General features: G+C 46.7%; 1 pseudogene; it reads right to left on the bottom strand.

The window, feature by feature from the left end:
• Positions 1-6,518, bottom strand: part of LOC132428457 (traB domain-containing protein pseudogene) — a 163,125-nt pseudogene extending 156,607 nt beyond the window's left edge.
• Positions 6,519-12,875: the final 6,357 nt, after the last annotated feature.

Raw genomic sequence — 12,875 nt, forward strand, 5'->3', positions numbered from 1 at the left:
CCTACCTCACTATATACAAAATCAATTCCAGGTAGCCTAAATGTTAAAGATAAACAATAAAGCTCCTAGGTCAAACATGGGAGAATCTCTTGGTGACTTTGGGGTGCAAAGATTTCTTAAACAGAATAAAAAACTACCAATCATATAGGAAAAGACTGAAAAACCAGACTGCTTTAAAATTAGGAACTTCTGTTTATCGAAGCACACCACTGAGAGAAAGAAGAAAAAAAAACGAAGAGTAGAAGATGGCAATATTTATAATCTACAATAGACTTGCTTCCAGAAGATATAAAGCAGTCCTACAAACCAATCATTAAAAGACAGACCACACAATTGACAAATGAGCCAAAGACTCAAACAGGCACTTCACAGAGGATGCCCAATTATCTCACAAACGTAAGACAAATGAGCAGTACTTGTGGAGAACTGGCAGTATTTTCTTCTTTTTTTTTTTATGGTTAAATGATATTTTTATTGTGTTCTCTTTCTTAATCTGAGAGGTGATTAGATGGGTCCATTCACTCTTAGTTTCCTGATTTTCTATTCTTGAAGCTGCACACTTAAGATCTGTGTACTCTTCTGTATATACATTATGCATCGATAAAAAGATGACTTAAAAAAAGAAATTTGGGTAAAAAAAAAATAACATTTTTGGCCTTGATTGATCTACAGAAAGTTTAGAAATGTAATACTGCATTACATAACTTTCAAATAGAAACAATAGAAAGATAAACCAAAAAAATAAATAAAATTGATTACCTTTGGAGGGAAGGGTAAGAACAAGAGGAAGGAGATAGGAATAAACATTAGACTTCTCTGCAATGAAACCGCTCTTTTTTTTTAACAATCTTCATTCATAATCATGTAAATAGCATGATTTTAAATATAATTTTTAAATAATTTATAAGAAATATAAATCAATTTAATAATGAAGGTAGCACACAGATGCAGCAAAAATTATGATGGTGTCAACCTGAATTACTGAATTTCATGCTGTATGAAAGTAAGATTTCCATACGATTGGGCATGCTGCCACCGCCCTTGTTACAACCAGGGCAGACATTGCTAATCTATCATAGATCTTTCTCACGGTTCCTAGATTTCACCTCAGAATCCAACTCAACACAGCACTCCAGGAATAAACTAGCAGTTACCAGTGGGAGAAGGAAGATGGAAGAGACAAGACAAGGGTAGGTGATTAAGAGGTACAAACTACTATGTATAAAATAAAAAGACTAGGGACTTCCCTGGCAGTCCAATGGTTAGGACTCCGTGCTTCCACTGCAGGGGGCACAGGTTCGATCCCTGGCTGGAGAACAAAGATCCCACATACCACGTGGCAAGGCCAAATAAATAAATAAACTACAAGGATATATTGTACAACACAGGGAATATAGCCAATATTTTATAATGACTATAAATGGACTATAACTTCTAAAAATTGCAAACCACTAAGTTGTACATTTGAAACTTATATAATACTGTACATCAACTATACCTTAAAAAAAACAAACAAACAACAACAACAAAACAGTACTCTAGGCAGCACTGACACAGGAATTAAAACATGTTTGCCATCCCTATCCTATCACAGTAGGTTTCAAAGAACCAGGTAGAAGCGGTCACAAACTCACCCAGGTCTCCTAACCCCTCATTTCACTCATGGGAAAACTAAGGCTCAGAGAGAAGCGGCTTTCCCAAGGACACAGCAGAGGTTTAATTTTCACTCTGCTACACCACTACCAGCCTTAACATTCCAGCCTAAAGAATGGGACCCCGCACACCTGGGCAGAGGAGGCAGACAGAAGCAGTCAGCTGTGATGAGCTCTTCAAGGACTCCCAGGTAGGAACACCAGAGCTCACCCTTGTAACGAGCCTGCTTCTGCATCCAGGGCTCTCCCCTTCCCTTAATAACCAGGCCACTCTCTTCCCTAACCACCATCGCAGAGCCTGCAGGGCTTTGCTGAGTCATACTGGGGACTCTGCCATTTCCCTGCTCAGAAATTGTCCGTGACTCCCTGTTTCCTTAGTCCTAACTCCTTTACCTGGCATTCCAAATGGTTTGTGATCAGACCCCAAGCTGCCTCTTTTTCTTCCTCTCAGCTTACTACCCCCCATGAACTCCAGTGCAATCTCACTTCCAGATCTTCGTCCACGATGTTCCAACTACCTTGTGCTTTCATTGAGTCCCAGAGAGTGAAACTAGGACACATTTAAAGTCTTCCTTCCAGGCTCTGGGATGAAGCCAAGCCATAGGGTGTGGTCAAGAGGCTCCAGCTGGAAGGAAAAAGGACTCCTGAGGCTGGAGCCAGGTCAAAGGGTGGACACGTTCTCTGGGGCTTTCTCAACCTTCTTTAGACAAAGGACCTTTGAGAATTTGAATAAAACTATGGCCCTCATTCCTAGTTAAACACACAACATTTTTCACTTAGGGTCGAAGGGCAGGGGAACAACAACTGTTGCTCCGGTTTTCATGGCTGTGTAACAAATCACCTAAAAATTTAGGCATGTAGAACAACCACCATTTTATTCTGCTCCCAAATTTGTGGTTCAGAAGTTTGGGCAGGGCATCACTTCCAGCAGACTCTACCCGTCAAAGCAGTCCCAAGCCAGCCCAGATTCAAGAGGAAAGGAATTAGCCTCTGCCTCCTGGTGGGATGTGACCCACTGCGCACAAGCTTATGCAATGGGAGCTTTGTCCTGGCCATCTCCGCAATGATCAATCTGCCACTCGAAGCCCCTGCTCACATGCAAAATGGGGTCACATCAACCAGTCTGCTTCATCGAGCAGCCTGGAGAGAACAATGCTTAACGTTCATCTAAGTCGCTTTTTCAACAGGCTTCCTCATGCTCCGCGGTTCGCCCTTTCTGCCTGGAGAAAAGCTGCGGCAGCTGCACCGCACACCTCAAGGGTCACCCTCAGGAAGTGCCCTCAGTGACAATGCTTTCCTGGCAGCTCAGGACCTCATGGACTAATAAAAAAAAAATGTGTTCACCCAGCTTTCTTCTGCAGTCAGGTGGCCTCATCTGGGGCAAAGGTAAATCTGATGAGAGACGGAGAATCAAAATGAAAAAGGTTCAAACAAAAGACGTCATTGAGAGAGAGGATGTAAATTGGTACAACCTTTCCAAAGGGCAGCTTGGCCATATGTATCAAAATGTAAAATGTGTGGTACTCTTTGACCCAGCGCTCCCACTTCTAGAATTTAGCCCAAGGAGATAACAGACCAAATGCAAGAAAACAAATACATAAGCACTACATGGGCAGGTACACAGAGTGTTGTTTATAACAGTGAAAACTCGGAAACAACCTTCACGCCCCCATGTCACTGATAGATTAGGCAAATAAATTGCAGTTCATTAATATTAATATTCAAAGAATGAAGTCGATCTCAATGGAGTGATATGGAAAAATCTCCAAGACATACAGTTAAGTGGAGGAAAAAACTATTTGAACCATACATGTCATAAATCGTATTTATATAAAACTACGTGTGCTTCAGCCCAGAGAGAGACGGCTGGAAGAAGGTCCCCTGGGTTGTAGCATTTGGTGTGAATTTTGCTTTCTTCTGTGTTGTTAAAATGTTTAATAACGAGGAGGAGGCTTATATTACACTTACTATGGCTGTGAACTGTGGTAAACCCCTTACTGATGTTAACTCACCTTATCCTCACAACAGTGCTGTGAAGTGTATACTGCTATTATCTCCATCTTAGAAGACAGGGATACGGAGGCACATAGAGGGCAACAGCTCACCCCCAGTCCCATAGCCAGTAAACGACAAAGACGGGAGCCAAACCCAGGCAGTCATACTCAGAATCTATGCGCTGTCATTAAGCTATCCTGCCTCTCTCCAGCGATTTGATAAAGCTATTTACCAAAACAGTAAAGACTTTTTATAAAAGTCACCAAATTGGCCTTAAGAATCTTTACGTTTCTAGAAGGAGCTTCCATGGGTCTTTGCAGGGGGTTTTCCTGCCCTTTTATCCCACTGGATATACAGACAGAAATCCTCCTGGGAGAAGTCCAAGGGATGTGACAAGGTCTGCCCCAGGGAGCCCCATAGTGCAAACGGGAAATTAAGGAGACGGGAGGCTTGTCCTCTTGGGCTGGAGTGTGGGGTCCTTCAAGTCTGTGGCTGTTCAAAGGCCAAGAAAGAGACCCCTGGAGCCTGCAGACCCAAGCTGCAGCTCCTGACCTGAGGCTCCATTCAAGGCTGGGAAAATGTGTTATGATAAATATGTTTCAAAAGAGACCCCAGTGGCTAGAACGTGAGATCCAGCAGATAGTGGCATCAAAGGATGATCGCGAGAAGAGATGATGGGCAGTACAAAAGGATGCAGGGGGCCCAGCCAGAGTCCACACTTGGACTCTGGGCATGCCTGCAGGAGGGCAAGGCAGGCCCACCAGGAACTGCGGCATGAGGATGAAAGGAACATCTGGGGAAAACTCATCCTAAGGGAAGGGAGAATTGCAGCCCAGAGCTTGGTCCAAAGACAAAGGTAGAGGCGATTCTGAGGACAGCTCTGCTATGTCACCTGGTTCCCCAACACATCCCTACAGTCTCAGGCCCTAGGACTGAGGACACAAGATGCCTCCATAAACACAAGTGGGAGTTTGAGAGGCCATTCCTCTCCCACCTGCCTGGATCCCTGCCAGCAACCGAGTCAGCAGCTGTCCCCAGGGCCCCCATGCACAGGGAAATGAGAGCTGCAGCCCCTTCAGCCCAAGGGATACAGCTGGCACTTCGCACTTCTATAGGGACAGGAGAGAAGCGGTAGACACTGGTGGTTGTCAAAGGCACATGAGGCATCCTTGGGATGCCCAGGACAACTTGGGAAGGGATTAAAGGTCTCAGGACTTGTCTCAGAGCAGTTAGGAGTTAAGTTACCCGAGGAGAGCATGCAGTGTGAGAGGGAGAGGTTCAAGAGCAAATCCACAGACAGACAGGAGAGAAAGAGGGCGTGCAAGAAGATCCAATGTGCGATCCTCTGTGTCCTGGGGCTGCCCTCATGGGGAGGGGGATGGGTTCTTCCCACCTCGTCATCCCCACTGCCACCCCAGGCCCCTCCTCCTTCTCACACTCAAGAGCCCCTCTCCCCAGCTAGCTTTCAGTGCCCCCATCCACACCATTTAGGAACCCTGGTCTGTGTCTTCCTTCCATCAGAAGTCCTCAAGAATCAGGTAGGGGGAATTCCCTGGTGGTGCAGTGGTTAAGAATCCGCCTGCCAAGGCAGGGGACATGGGTTTGAACCCTGGTCTGGGATAGATCCCACATGTCATGGAGCAACTAAGCCAGTGAGCCACAACTACTGAGCCTGCACTCTAGAGCCCGTGCACCACAACTACTGAGCCCGTGTGCCACAACTACTGAAGCCCACACGCTTAGAGCCGGTGCTCCGCAACAAGAGAAGCCACCACAATGAGAAGCCTGTGCACCCAACGAAGAGTAGCCCCCGCTTGCCGCAACTAGAGAAAGCCCGCACACAGCAACGAAGACCCAACGTAGCCAAAAATAAATAAATAAATTTATTTTAAGAAAAAAGAATCAGGTAGGGCTACTAGGCTGGAGGCAGAAGGGATCTTACTCTGAAAACTTTCTTTTTAAAGCAAAGCAAGAAACAAATGGCTCTGCAGTCCACAGGGATCACCTAGGGTTGGAAATTTAAAATGCATTAAGGTTGAGCGACCTATAAACATGTCATAACACGCTCTGCAAGCTGCTGCCTCCGTGACTTGCGGGCACGGGAGCCCCAACGGGCACAGGCAGGCACGTTCCCCACGCACACAGATGGACACACACCCATGCGCGCCCATCCCTGGAACACACTCTTTCACGCCTGTGCTCATATGTGCATGCACTCTCCCTACTCTCCACACACAGCTCTGTGCACACGGTCCCCCAAATAGATGTGCATTCACAGAGCCTGCACATGCGCTCCTATAGGACGAGAAGCGCCCCTACATCCAGCCCCACCCTGTGCATACTCACACCTGCTGCATTCACACATATACACAGATTTGCACGCTAGTCACCCCACACCCTGCACATACCTTCACCCTGCATATACACAGATGCACACGCTCACTCACACCCGCCCCGCCCACATATAAGGATGTGTGTGTACATTCACATACACTCATCCAAAATATAGACATTAATATGCATACACAGTCATCCCACACCAAGTGTATGCACTCGCTTTACTCAAAGCAAAGATGTGCACAAACATGAATGCTCACCTGCGCACACAGAGCGTGTATACAAACTCAGGCCACTGAGCTGCAACACAATCACATAAACATTCAGCGTTCCCACAGACTCCAATAGCCACTGGGTGACCACCCAGCCTGGACTCTTGATTTTTTTTAGCTTTCTTTTCTTTGGAAACGATGCCACCATTTGCCCAGCGGCTCTTCTGAAAGCCTGAGCATCACCCTTGATTCCACCACCTTCCTCGCCCTCCACATCCAGACCATCCTTAAAGCCAATCATTTCTCTCATCTCCGAAGCCATCGTTCCACTCCATGGCACCGTCTCTCATCTGCACCACGGCTACAGCCCCCTCCCCAGCGTCCCCATTTCTCCTGTAGCCACCTACAATTCATCCTCTACGTGGCAGCCTGGAGCAAAAGACCTTTCAGTGGTTTCCACGGCACTCTAACTGAAAGGCAGACTCCTTACCCAAGCCCACAAGTGGATGTGATCAGATCTCTGTCTCTCAGGCCCTGACCTCATCTCACACCTCCCCTCCCCTCTCTCAACCACCTCGGCCTCCTTTCATGGTCTCGAGCAGGCCAAACCCTTCCTCCCTCGGAATCTTTTCATATACTGCTCCCTCTGCCTGGGATGCTCTTTCCCTGACTTTTCCTATGGCCACACACATCCTCTAGGTCTCTACCGTAATGTCACCTCCTCCAGTAAGGACTCCCCTGATTTTCTAATCTAAACAGGATGCTCCCCATCATTTTATTTTTTCTATTGAAGTATAGTTCATTTACAATATTGTGCCAATCTCTGCTGTACAGCAAAGTGACTCAGTCTTACACATATATAAATTCTTTTTTTAATATTCTTTTCCATTATTGTTTATCCCAGGAGATTGGATATAGTTTCCTATGCTATACAGTAGGACCTTTTTGTTTATCCATTCTAAATGTAATAGTTTGCACTTACCAAACCCAAATTCCCAGTCCATCCCTCTCCCTCGCCACCCCCACCCCCCTTGGCAACAACAAGTCTGACCTCTATGTTGTGATTCTGTTTCTGTTTTGTAGATAGGTTCATTTGTGCCATATTTTAGATTCCACATATAAGTGATATCATGTGGTATTTGTCTTTCTCTTTCTGACTTACGTCGCTTAGTATGATAATCTCTAGGTCCATCCGTGTTGCTGCAAATGACATTATTTTATTCTTTTTAATGGCTGAGTAATATTCCATTGTGTATATATGTACCACATCTTCTTTGTCCATTCATCTGTGGATGGACATTTAGGTTGTTTCCATATCTTGGCTATTGTGAATAGTGCTGCTATGAACATAGGGGTGCATGTATCATTTTGAATTATAGTTTGTCTGGGTATAGGCCCAGGAGTGGGATTGCTGGGTCATATTCCCCATCATTTAAATCCACTGTATCTTGTTTCCTGCATAGTACTTACCATAAGCAATTTCTCTATGTTCATGTCTGCCTTTCCTCCTAAGCCTGCACTGTCCAATAGAGTAGTCACATGTGGCTAATTAACTAAAATTAAATAAAACCAAAAATTCAGTTCCTCTGTCAAGTTAGCCACATTTCGAGCTCTCAGTAGCCACATGTGGCTAGTGGCTACTCTACTGCACAGAGTGAATATTTCCATCATCACAGAAAGTTCTAGACTGCAGCTTGGAGAGAGCAGGGCAATGTCTCCTCTACTCACCAACACGTACTCTGTGATCACCATGGTGTCTGGCACACGGTAGGGGCTCAGGGAATATTTATTGAATGAATTCACACATGTGTACACAGTCCTAAAAAAGAGATACCCCTTCCACATATCAAAGACCCCATTCAAATGCCACCTCTTTCTTGAAGTCTTCTCACCATCCTTCCCTTCCCCTTTCTCCCAGCCATGGTGCATATATCTTGGTCACAGATGGGTCCTTATTGGGCACAGACCTGAGTTTGCTGCAGGCCCTTTTACCCGACACTGGCTGTGAGATGAGACGAGAAGAGGAATGGTTCAAGCTGTATCCTCATCAAGAACCCCCTCCATTCACCTCTTTAAAAGCAGCAGAGCAACTGCATTAAAAGCACAAGCACTGGACACAGGCAACCCTGGTTCACACCCAGCCCTGCCTCTTACTAGTCATGACTCTGGGTAGCTTGCTGAACCTCTTTGAGCCTCAATTTCCTCATCTGTAAAATGTGTGTAATAATGCAAACTTCACTGCTATTAAAAGTAAAAGAAATAATGCACATCGAAGATGTTGCAACATTCCCTTGGAGGAGGGCGTTGCCTACCTTAGCAGAAGTAGGATTCATTTACATCCCGCCAGCCCTAAACCAAGTCTTGTGTGGAAACCTCAGTTTCTTCCTAATTTATTCCAGAGATGTCTGAAATTCTTGATAGATGGCTGTTCCAGATCACTGCCCAGATGGCCTAACGATTAATGAGGCTCTGATCCTGGCCCGGTGGCTGCAAGTCTGGAGCAAAACAGTCAATGGCTATACCTCAGTAATTAGTTTACATGCTATTAAAACACAAGTATTCATACCAACATTTTGTTAAAAGCAAGTTACAGTTACCACTGAGCCCCAGCCATGGTCCTCGGAGGTCATGTCACCCAAGACGGGGTGAGGTCCATGGCTGAGCCTCCTTGGTCCTTCTGGCTTGAGTCTCTCCAGGTAGGAAGATGGGGGAAGGAGGCCCTGGCCAAAATAAATGATCAGAAAGGAAGGAGCAGGTCCCCGGAGGAAGCAGCTGGCTCAGGAGGACAAAGGACGGGCGATTACAGGGACGTTAACCCTCCATGTCTTGGCTATTGTGAATAGTGCTGCTATACGGAAAATACAGTATGTGCAGCGATAAAGTCGTGGCATCTGACGCTAAACTGCCTGGGTCCAATCCCAGGCTGTTCCTCACTGGTTGGGTGACCTTGACCAAGTTACTTGTCCTCTCTATGCCCTTGTCTGTGTAGCAGGGAAAATTGTAGTACCTACTTCAATGGGTTTTTGCGGGGATTGAATTAGTTAATATTATAAAATGCTTGGAATAAAGCCCGGCACCTGTTAAGTTCTGTACATAAATTGGGGAAGAGAGTTGAGGTGCACTAAGAATTGGGTCTGGGGACTCTCCCTCCACCTTTGCCCTCTCTTCTTCCTTATGTCACCTTACAAAACCTTCTTCCCACTTTCTCCAAAGTCCTCTGCACCCAACCAGCCCACACCCCAAGTCTAGGCAGATTCCATCAGAGACCCCGAGTGGCTCTGAAGGAAATACAAGCGACTGAAACGGGGAAAGAGGCTCAGACACCCATCCTTCTTGTCATCCAGGGTGCAGGAATTAAAACCACAACGAGGGATCTCGGAGAGTCTCACAGAGGGCCGAGATGCGCTCAGAACGCTTCTGAGTGAGTGCAGCTTTGTTCAGTTGGAAATCTTAATGCAGCATATAATTCTCTGGGCAGGCCTCAGGTGTCCATGATTCAGGTTTTTAAAATACTGAAATAACACTGGTACAGTAACCAAAATTGCCTGCATTTCAGTACAAAAATACAGAGTACCAGAACACCAGAATATTACATTTTAAAAAGTCTTAGAATCCCCTTATCACGCCCAGATTTCATGGTCAAGAGCTGTTTCAGAAGAGAATACGTGGCCTGTCCACTGAGGCAGCCTCTGCATGTTGTGAAGCCTAGGGCCGGGGGTGGGGGGTCGGGGAGGAGGGAGAAAGGCGGAAGAGAAAAAAATCATTGAAGAAGACAGATGGGCATCAGGCCTGTGAAAGGCAGTATAACCGCCCCTAAAGATGTCCACATTTTAGTTCTTGGGATTTGTGAATGTTACCTTACAAGACAAAAGAGACTTTGCAGGTGTGATTATGTTAAGGCCCTTGCAGTGGCGAGATTATCCTGGATTTTCTGGGTGGGCCCAAAGTAATCACAGGATCCTTATTCTTATAAGGAGGCAGGAGAGTCAGAGGCAGAGAAAAGGAGAAGATGGTGATGACAGAAGCAGAGGTTGGAGTGATGCAAGGCCACAAGTAAAGATCTGGGAGGAGAGCATCTCAAACTATATGATTAGCCTTTGCTCTGTAACAAACCACCCTGAAACTTAATGGCATAACAAAACCATCATGTATTTGCTCCCAGTTTTGCAATTTCAGCAGAGCTCAGGGAGAATGGCTCATCTCTGTTTCATGCAGCATCCGTTGAGATGACCCCCCTGGGGCTGGAGGGTGTACTTCCAATATGGCTCACCCATATGCTCCAGCAAGTTGGGAGGCAGACACTACACGAGGCTCTTCCACATCTGCTAGCCTCTCTCTATATTCCCGATAATGGAGCTATTAAGAACCGGGGGCCTCAGATGTTTAGTTTATACCATGCCCCCAAAGGGCTGCATGATGTGGCCTCTGATGTGTCACAGACACACAGCGGGCAGTTCGTCACCCCTGCTGCTTCTAGAACTCAGATTGTAGGAGGAACTTCCTGTGTGCCAGGCCCTGTTCTAAACTTGCTATCCAGATGTATTATCTCACTATATCCTCACAATAGCCTTATGAAATAGGTCTTATTACAGATAGGAACACTGAGGCCCAGAGTCACAAAGCTAGAAATTGGCAGATCTAGAATTTGAACCCAGGTAGGTTGATTCCAGGGACCACTACCCTAGACTGCCACATAGCCATCATTTGAAATCCCCAAATTTAAGGATGGCAGGAGACCCTGCAACCTTCCCTCTTATGGGGAGAGGCACAGGAGATGCAACAGACCTTCCTGGAGAGGGGCACGGACCAAGGCGGCATGATGTTTCAGGAAAAGAACCAGCTTGGAATAACGTATACACACTACTATATATAAAATAGATAAAAACAAGGACCTAGTGCATAGCACAGGGAACTATACTCAATATTTTGTAATAACCTATATGGGAAAAGAATCTGAAAAAGAGCTCTTTTATATATATATATATATATATATATCCGAATCACTTTGCTGTACACCTGAAACTAACACGACATTGTAAATCAACTATACTTCAATTAAAAATAAAAAAGGAAAAGAACCAACTTGAGAGTCAGATCAGTGTGGGACCAAGGCCTGACTACCACTTCCTAAGGGACCACAGGGAAGAACCTTAGATCCATTTAGCCTCATCTTCCATTCAATAACACAGAGATCCTCATTCATTCAGCAAATAGGTACTGAGCGTCTTTTATGTGCCAGGAACTGTGCCATGAGTGACACACACACTGTCCCTTGTCCTCATGAATCTGACATTCTAGCTAGGAAGACAGATGAGAAAACAGATGAACACACAAAATAGATTTAAGCCCTAATGAGATCCATGAAGGAAATTAACAAGGAGCTGAGGGCAAAGAGCAGGGGAGGGTACCTCTTTGGGATGAGAATGGTCACCCTAAGGATAAGAAGGAGCCGGCCACGCAGAGAGGAGGCGCAAGAGCACCCAGGCAGAGGGAAGGGCACGTGCCAGAACCCCAGGAAGTTTGGGAAGCAGAGGAGCCCAGCAAGGCTAGCGCGCAATGAATGAAGGGATCATAGCAGAAGATGCTCGTCACTCTTCTGGGCTTGTCATGAGTTTGGAAAAGGATCCTGCTCGGAAGGCAGTAGGCATGACGCCTTCAGTAGGCATGCGGTAGACACTTAATAAACGTGAATTCTCTTTCCTCCCTGAGAGAGCTGGGTGCTCTGGGTCCAGAGAGAGCCTCCTTCTCGGCCAGGAGCTGGGGTCAAAACTTCCGGGCATCTTCAGCCACGAATCCCTGATGGCTGCTCGAGGTCCCCGAGCTCCAAGCCTGTTTGCCACCATCCAAGTGCGCATTTTCTCCCTTTGTCTAATTATTCCTAATTGGAAGAAAAATTGTTTGGAAAATCAGCTGGCATCTCCTCAGCTCCGGTGTCCTAGCAACCCAGCTCTCGAGGATGACACTAGGAGAGGAGGCGCTTTGTCGCCTCCGCACTGCAGGAAGCGCCAAGGAAGGGCGAGCGCCACAGCGACGCCCCCAGACTGGCGGCTCCCCCACGCGCCCCTCCCAGCCGCACCCCATCCCCACGCGCGCACACACCCGCGCACATCCGCGCGCTCACTCCACTGAGGCCACCCGCGCTGTCCCTGCCTGAAACGTCACCTCAGCCTCTCTGGAAAGCAGAAGGTGTCTCCAAAATAGATTTCTAATTTTCCAGCCACCTGCTCGGCTGAAAGATATTCTGGAGTCTATAATTACTTTTTAGGCACTTAACTAGAGTCTAGTTTCTAGGGCAACCTGATGCATCTCTTAATGTGTTTATGGATAAATCGCACCTTCAGGCTTAGGTAGAGTGGCCCGAGAGTGGCCCAGCTAGGCCCCGGGGGAAGGAGCTGCCTCCCAGCTTCATTCAGACTTTTTTTTTTTTTTTTTTTGCAGTACACGGGCCTCTCACTGTTGTGGCCTCTCCAGTTGCGGAGCACAGGCTCCAGACGCGCAGGCTCAGGGACCATGGCTCACGGGCCTAGCCGCTCCGCGGCATGTGGGATCTTCCCGCACCGGGGCACGAACCCGTGTTCCCTGCATCGGCAGGCGGACTCTCAACCACTGCGCCACCAGGGAAGCCCCCATTCAGGCTTTTTAAGAAAAATAACACTGACCTCCACGAGTCTGGGGAAGG

The sequence above is a fragment of the Delphinus delphis genome, chromosome 1 (genome assembly GCF_949987515.2).
Source record: "Delphinus delphis chromosome 1, mDelDel1.2, whole genome shotgun sequence".
NCBI lineage: Eukaryota > Metazoa > Chordata > Mammalia > Artiodactyla > Delphinidae > Delphinus > Delphinus delphis.